The sequence below is a fragment of the Melospiza georgiana genome, chromosome 9, assembly GCF_028018845.1.
Source record: "Melospiza georgiana isolate bMelGeo1 chromosome 9, bMelGeo1.pri, whole genome shotgun sequence".
NCBI lineage: Eukaryota > Metazoa > Chordata > Aves > Passeriformes > Passerellidae > Melospiza > Melospiza georgiana.
In genome coordinates, this window is record NC_080438.1 from 4,501,005 (window position 1) to 4,510,202 (window position 9,198).

The window sequence follows — 9,198 nt, forward strand, 5'->3', positions numbered from 1 at the left end:
CTTTTTCATGAAAGCAGACAGTTGCCAGGCCAGCCATCTATACAATGCAGCTCATTGTCACAGGCAGCTTCAAACATCCTTCCACATAAGGAATTAAATCAGAAGCTCAACCTGATCTCCTGGGCAAGGCAACCACCAGGATTGCAGCAAAAGTCCACCTCAGTGGGTGAAGCAAAAACCATCATGCACCATGGGGAGCTGATCTACCAGGGTAGCAAAACTGAGACACTCACAGGACAAGCAGACTGCTGTCACATCACAGCACATCCACCAGCCACAGGATCAGTTTTCTGTGCAGCTCAGTCACCTGCACAAGGCATCAGAGCAAACCTAAACCAGTAATGAACCACTGGTCTTGCCAAGTAAACTGAAGTCAGTGTATTTCACATAAATCAGTGTCCTACCTCGTTCAATTTGCAAACTGATCCAAAGACAGAAATGTTTATTTGTACTGTTTTTTCCTTTATATTCATTACAAACATATCTTTTCCTACTATGGATCTACCCTCCTCCCAGCTCTTGTTTAGGATCATATGCTGCTTATCAGCCATGTTCTCATGTCCAGAATTCAGCAACAAACCAAAAATCACACACCACACTGCAACCCTAGAGAAGCACTCCCTAGGAATCTACAGCCCTAGGAGAAGGAAGTTAAACCACAGAGAGCCAGCAGGCCCAGCTGCTCTCTGAACAGGAAACAGCAGTGTTATTCCAGAGGAAATGCTTACTAAGGGTGAAACAATAAATTTGTGCTTGTGCACTGTACAGGAGACCTTGCAGCTACTTTTAGAGGAGCTCTCCTCTGCTCTTTTGGCTGGCAGACAAAAACCACAACTCAAACAGGAAAGAAAGTGTCGAAAGAGAAACAAGTGCTCTTCACAACTGGCCAGAGTGAGACCAAAGGAAAGACTGGATAGTAGATAGAAAGCTCTTATCCCTAGCAACTGGAGTCTTGTGCTTCCTTTTTCAGGAAGAACATCATTAATTCAAAAATGAAACCCATTGCTGAATCATCTGAGAAAAATATCCCTAGGTACCACCAAAGGAAGCCCCAAATCCAGAAGCAAAGTGACCTCCAGACCTGAAGGATCTCCTGTCTCAAAGATATATTTTGATTCCCAGCAAAACCCCCCAGTATATTTAAGCACACCATATGCTGGAATTGACACAGGCTTTTTTGTTAATGCTCTAGTTGTGGGCAAACCTGGCATTCACAAGGAATCTTGCACATACACATTATGGGTGTGTTCTGCAAATTATTTATTTCTTGATGACATTTACCAAAGACAATGGAGCACCGTGGAGAAGAATATGCCCCCGCATATCTGACTCTGTATGAATCACTCATTTTGGTGGGTTTTTTTCAAATGTCAAGATTTTCAAAGCAGGTGGCAGTTCTGGGGGAGATGGGGGTGTTCCAGGAAGGATATTGAAATCTCCAACTGTTTCCACAGGTGTTGCCAAACCAAAGCAAATGAGAGGCAGTCACCAATCACTTTAACACTTAGGCTGATCACGTTTATCCCACTGCACCATGGGCCCCACAAAAGGACATTTTTCATGTGTAGTTTTCTGTACAAGGCCAGCCCAGATCCAATTAACACCTGTGTCTTACAGGAAGTGTGGTTTATCATCACTCTCAGCTTCCTGCAATGGGCTGGAGCCTGTACAGCTCCTCACTGCATCCACCTGGGCCAGTCAGGCAGGAATCTTGTGATAAAATGCTGGGAGCTTGGCTTTGTGCATGCCAGGACCTCACTTCAATTCACTCACTTGAATACTTCTGCCCAGTGCTGTTAAAAACCCTAGCTGTGCCTGCAGGGGAAGAAAATACAACCTTTAATTATAATTCCTTCAGCCAACAAAAATAAAACTGGATTCTGTGAGGGATGCCAAGAGGGATGAACAGCCTATGTGGAAACAGGCTACACTCAGGATTAAGAATGAGCTGTTTAATAAACACTGGATACAAAGCAAGCTGGAAGAAAATAGGCTTGATGTAAAGCCCTGACTTCTTGTCTTGGCAGATTCGGCTCCCTCATTGCACAAAGGCTTAATGCAATTCTTTTTAAAAGAGCCTTGCAGTCACAATCACATTCTTCAATGATGCAGGTGATGCAGATGTGCAAAATGCCTGGATGAGGCAGTAAATTACTTGTTCATTCACTTATCTAGCCATGCTGATGGATATTCCTGTTTCTTGGGGAATATGCTTGAGATGTAACAGTGCTTGCTTTTGATAGCCAATGTTTAACCTCAGTTAAAATCCTGGGGAGGTCTTGGTCTCCATGACATCTTGTAGCAAAGTTGGCACATTAAGCACGTGATAGTAAGGACAATTTTATATTTCCATGATTTTGATGTATGGCTTGGTTTCCCCTCTGCACAACTGTGGAGTAGGGCTGGTTAAATTCTCTGGTTTGGGAGAAGGGCAATGAAGGAGAGTTGGGATGTCCAGACTGGTAACAAATTGAGTCATTTACCCTCTGTAGGATGGAACTTTTTAGAATGCACAGTGGGAGCTGCACAACCAGGCATTAGTTTTGAATTATCAGGAGGCCAAAGAGAAGCAGTAGGAGTGATTTTTGTTTAAGTTTTCCTGCTGTGCAGCAGGAAAGATAAGGCAGGTGCCATGAGGGCATGGGATGAGGGAGAACAGTCACTTGGGCACACTTCCATGGGTTTGGCCATATTAGCACTTACAAGTATTTCATTATCCTTACTAAAAAGCAGCTAGCTTTGGGAAGGCTGTTTGTGTCATTACATTGATTTTAGCACTTAATTAAAGCCCAACACAAGAGAGACCTAAATGAAGTTCACTGGAGAGGTCACTCTAGTCCCAAGAGTAAAACCACACCTTGTTCTCACGATGAAGGTACTCTGTGAAGGCTTTTAGAAGTGATCAAGGAATAAAATAATAGCTCAGAATAAAAGCTCAGACCTCAAGACAAACCTTATAAATTTCCCATAAGTACTTTCTTACATGTCCTTTCTAAAACAATCTCATCTGTCATTGCTCTTTCTCCCTCTCTCATCCTTGAGATGTCATGTCACAATGTCATCAAAACATTTGTATTTCTGTCACATGCTGCTTGAGACCAGGTAATTGGATCATAGAGGATAATAAATACTTCAGGTAACTCAGTGCTCTTGTCTTACAGGACAAAATTACCATGTTCTCAGTATTGCCTCTTACCTATTCTTTATAATCTCTCTCATTTTCACTGTTTCTTACCAAAGAGCCATGTAAAGAGAAAGGATACCTTGTGTCTTCTGCTGAAAGGCCATTCATTACATTACAATGCAAAAATGCACCCAGGCCATTCAAAACTCGTTTCCTTGTATGGATCAAGAGAATACCTTGCCTGGGGCCCAGCTCCCAAAGTCTTTGTGAAAATGAGCTAAGATTCCTTTTTCTGGGCTCCACTAGCTGAGGCAATTTTGGATCAGATATCCATGCTGTGCCTGTGCTCAGACCATGGCTAACTATGACAATCTGCTGGTGTCTGGTCAATTCTGGCCCCATTCCTTCATCTTGCTCTCCCTTTCTTAGGACAACAACTTATTTCTTTCCTTTAGCTGTCTCATCTCCTTTTGTTGGCTGAAATATGGCATGTAGCATAAGCTAATGCAGGGCAAAGGACATGATAACTCTGAGTGAGAGAATAAGATGACAATATGAGAAGCAGCTCAGCAAACCTGAGTAACACACGTGCAATTTAGTTTTAGTCTGAATAAAGGAAATAAGATTATCAAAATAAACCAGCAGAGATGAAACAGTTTGGACATCAGGAACAAGTCAAGGTCTTGCACAGGCAAAGGGTGAGAAGGTTAGTTGCAAATTATTCAACAATTGTTTGTTATCTTACACAGTAGATGATAAATTTGATAAAGATAAGTAGATGATAAAGATGATAAACAAAGAAAACATTTATTGACATACTTTATTATCAGGATAATTCAGTATCTAAATGAAGATAACTTTGCATTACTGATAAGGTAAAAAAATATTACCCTCAGAGAGTGCTGTCAGGTTAATGATCTTCAAAGTGATGTTTTACTCTACATTTTAAATATCCATTCTTTCCTTTTATTTTCTTTTCCATAAATCATCCACATAATCACAAACCACACACTCTCCCACTGAACATATGACTTTCCTATGTCATATCTGCACTGATGTTCTTTGCACTGGATCACATTTAAAATTACAGGAATTCTTTTCACCTGTGACTGCAAATCAAGTTTCTTGGAGTTTATCACTGGAATGCTCTTGATTCTCAGCACATATCTGAGGGTCATACTATGGCTTTGGAAAAGGCCAGTACACATTATTAAACTGGTCCTATATTACCTATATACTTCCCTGACATCTCAAAGTAAAGACTGAGCTGCAAAATTGGTCATGCCTGACCATTCCCCTTACTTTTCCTTCTACTGGATTCCCAGTAATTTACATGCCCTTTGGCTTGTTTCTTCCAGGGCAGGCTGCCATGGAGACAATGCCTCCCTACTGCTCTAGGTCTGCTTGTAGCATCTGAAAGAAGAGCTCAGGCCTGCTGTGCCCCCAAAAGCTGGAGCAGCCTTTGGCTGTGACAGAAAGGTGATGGAAATCAGGTAAGAGCAGTATGAGGAATCCATGAGCATAAAGATGCCACAGTGAGTAGGTAGCACAATAAATCGAAAATCTGCTGGTGACAGTTCTGAGCATTTCTACAGATTAATGTAATTTATCAGTCACCAGAGCTTTTGATCAGCTAGTGCTCAAATGGGACTGAGTTTAATGCACTGCCTGAACTATGGCATTGGTCAATCATAATTTCTTATGTGGAGACTCTTGAGCTTCTGCACAAAAGGTTTGAGCTGAAGTGGTTTTGTTCACACTGGTGATGAATTTAGATGCCCCCTGGGGCTCAGCTAACATAGGTCAAACACTGCTTGATAATATGTTCAACCCCCAAAATCTTGCATTTATCAACTCCTTGATGTCTTGTAGGATTTCATCCAGTGCCTTTTCATCATCAGAGAGTAGCTAAAGCAGAGGGAAAGAAGGGATGAGAGCTGAGGAAAAACTCTATTAGTAGTCAAGGACTCTTCCAAGGATGGGGCAGCCACAGCTTCTCTGGGCAACCTGTGTCACTGCCTCACCACCCTCACAGGGAAGAACTTCTTTCTAATATCTAACCTGAACCTACTGTCATTCAGTTTGAAGCCATTCCCTCTTACCCTTTCACTTCATATCCTTGGAAAAACATGAAAGATGTGCACACACTCCTGGTTCCCTCCCAGAGAGGACACAGGTTTGGCAGCTGGGAGAGGGAAGCTCATATAGTGTTTTTCACTCTGCTTTTACCTTTCTCACTACATGATTCAGAACCTGACATAAACAATCTACATCTGAAAGCAGATGGAAACAGCCAACCCTGAACTGTGCCAGGGAAGCTGATGAGTTTTAGGATCAGGGTAACACTGGGACACATGTATGAGGCTGCTCCTTTTCCCAGCTAGTGATATCTTACCCAGAGAAAGAGCTGAATGACAGCATTATGGGAGTAAGTGTGACTCTGCAGCAAACCAGTCTGCACTCAGCCTGAGCCTTACAGCCAAGGCTCCCTCCCTTAGGTCAAGAAAGATGGATGAGATCATGTTTTTTAGGCAGATTAAGCTTGCACTGCCTGTGCTTGGCCCAAGAGCATTTTTCAGTCTGCTGCCAATGCCCTATTGCCTACAAACCAAAACATTCCTCCCCTCCTAGCACCATTAAACATTGCTTATGTACAAAGAAGTGTAAAGCTGTTCCCTGCTAAGTCAATTAAAGGCAGGAGAGCTTCTTTTCTTAATCATGGATCACAGAGCATCCCTGCCAGCCTGGCATCCTGTGGAAGGATGGTTCTAAGAAGTTGTCATTTAGCAACTCTTTTGTTGATTAATCCCAAAATGTCTTTCCCTCAGACCTCTTGACCCACAGTCCCACAGGACAGCTGGTCTGTCCATCCAGCCACATCAGGCAGAACAGCAACCTTACAGAAGAGACCTTGCTATGTGTTCCCAGCTCTGTCTTTCCACTGCCCTGGGCTCCTTATCCCTTCTTTGCCTACCTTCCAGCAGCCATCAAACTGACAGGGTGGTCTGTCAGGTACCTGAATTTGCTCCAGCGATTAGGATAATGCCAAAGCTGATCTCGCATTTGCAGGCAGCTCTGCACACAAGGCACACGTGGCTGTCACTGTTGAGCAAGAAACGTGTCAGGGAGTGGGAGAGGTCAGGGTGACCATCTAAACAAGCTCTGTGTTGTTATTTCTTGAGGCTAAAGAAACCAGCATGGACAAAACCTCAGCAAGGGATTGACACAGCACAGGGCGTTTCTGAGCACGTTTGCAGGGAGTGGAAGGGAGCACTTCAGATCTGAGTCAAATGGTGTGGTCAGCAAAGTGATGCAATATAGGAGAAACTTATCTTAGGAGGTCAGCAAACTTTTTGTCCAGGGAACAAACACATGCCCTAGAGAAGACTATTCTACACAGAAGAAAGACAGGAGATGGAAACATTCACCCCAAAACCCCCTGAGGCTCTGGTGGTTTGTGGGGATTTTAAGTACCCTGGGCAATGGAGAGAAGCACTAGTACAGGTCAGGCTTTGGAAACCTCCTCTGGAACAAAATTACTCTCCAGAGAGAAAGAAAACCCTGATGTGGTTAAGCACCCTGGAGGTATCCCTCAGCTTGGGGATCTCTGGAGAACAACACATCAGAACCACTTCAGCAGCATTTACTCTGCTGGTGAAAAGAGAGAGCAAAACTGATGATGAAAAAGGGCTGAGAAAACCTGTGGCAAAATTCCTGAATTCCTGTCACTCCCTTACCCCAAAGCAGCATCTAAACTACAGGCAGCTAATCCTACATTTAGTGCTTGTTAGATCTTTGGTGAGGCCTAGGACAAGTCACCTGCTACCTGCAGGAGATAAAGCTCCAGGTGCATGGACACCAAGGGATATTCTAAATCAAGTTCAGTCTGTGTGTCTGTAAAGCCATTTTCCTTCTAGTGGACTGCTAGCAGTCAGCTTCCTGCAGAGTTGGGAGTGCCCTAAAACACCAGCAATTGCATTAATAAAGGCAAAATGTAATGCAGGGAAAGATCTCAATACTAAATGGCTGCTGTAAGGATGGAGAGTCAGATGCAGAACTCCACAGCCTCCAGCCCAGAGCTACCTGACAAGTCCTCACCTTCTGGCTCCTCTCATCTTCCTTCCATTGCCTTTTGGCCCAGGAACAGGCATTCCACTTGTAGGCATTGTGAATAGATTTTTTTTTTTTAATGCTTAGCCAAGAAAATCTGAATCTGCAGTCATGAATCCAGTAGCAGAATTAATGTAGTAATGGTCCAGATGTAGAATTAAACCCACATTTGTACTTCATAGGGTTAGGGTGTTTTTTTTTTTTTTTGGTTTTTTTTTTTCTGTTATTTATTGTGGAAACCCCCCTTACACCAGACACTGTGCATCTGTTCAGGAGCCCCCAGTGCTTTGCTGTACCCTCCAAGGGGGCACTTGCTTGGTTTCCACCTACAAACTGCAAAAAGCACAACAGCTTCTTTCATAGATCTTACTGGGCCAGAGATTTAATAGATTTAATGGGATTTGTCACCAATTATTAATCTTACCACTTCTTCTCTTACTAATGAAAAAGAAATATATTTCTATTAGTCTCATAATCCCCATGGAATTCTCTTCTGAAGCTTTTCTCCCCCACCAACCTTGTCAATTGTGTAAGTTTTTATAAATGCTTCTACTATGAAGCATTTAAAAGCATTCTCCTTATCAGCTCTATCCCCATACTGTGGGTTTTAATTACATTAATTACATTTCTTTGCTTTCAGACACATGTTTGTGGGTGTAGGTATAATCTAGGAGTAGCCCTGACAGGTAGTTTCTTGTCTTGTTGTGCAAATGGTTCCTTGGAAAGAAAATACAAAAAAATTGCAAAAAAATCTTGACAGAAGTTTTGTTTTCCATCTCATGCCTCTTTGGCAGTACTTGATATTCCCACCAAACCATGGGAAGATTAATGGCCTTGTTCTGTAGCTGTTACAGCTTAAGGACACAGACAGGACTTTGGAGCATGTGGTACACAGCTGGAAAAGTATCACATTAAGTTCTTGGCTCACAAACCCTTTTTCAGGCCCAAAGTAAAGGCAGAAGTCACCACCATGATACACATTTGGCAGCTGCTCCAATTTGATCAGGAAAGGTGAGAAACTCTGGTCTGTTCCTGGAGCTATTGACTCCTTCCCTGTGTTCCTGTCCTGCACCTCAAGGATATCCTTTCCCCTCTCAGTGATGATGCAAAGTTTAGAAAACCCCAACTTCCCTTCTCACCTGGTACCTTGGACATTTCATCCTGGTTTCCAGGATCTCAGGAAGGGCTTGTGTAAAAGTTTCTCCCCACACACCCAGCCAAGATCTCTCCTCTACCATCCTGTGATCATGCCTGGTGCCTCTAAGCCTGGGTCTGCTATGGCACTAATATCTCCATCCCTCTCCCCTCCCTGTCCTTGGAAAGAAAGACACTTACAGCCCCAGCCAGGACACAGCTGTGGGCACAGGCAGCTTCAGGCTTCCCTTCCTTCATCTCCTCTCCTGGAAAAGGTGGCTGCTGTGGGAAACCCCACATATCTGACTCTGCTCCCAGTCCCATCCTCTGTGCCCTCCTGTAACTCCCCCCAAAACAGGTACCTCAGAGAAAAAAACAGGCCAAAGCCATTTCTTTTCCTCCCCTAAGAGCAAAATACTTTTAAACTGCTGTAATACAGTAGATTATAAACAGCTCTTGAATGTGACAGAACATGTACAGGTTACATCATGGAACAGCTGGTGCCAGCTCCAGGGCTAATGCTGGGGTGTCCCCTGCCACAGCCAGGGACATGCCACCGAGGCTGGGGTGTCCCCTGTCACAGGCAGGGACAGCAGGCCATCACAGCTGGGGTGTCCCCTGTCATAGGCAGGGACATACCACCACAGCTGGGGTGTCCCCTGTCACAGCCAGGGATGGGCCACCATTGCTGGGGTGTCCCCTGCCACAGGCAGGGACAGGCCATCACAGCTGGGGTGTCCCCTGCCACAGGCAGGGACAGGCCACCACAGCTGGGGTGTCCCCTGCCACAGGCAGGGACAGGCCACCACAGCTGGGGTGTCCCCTGCCAC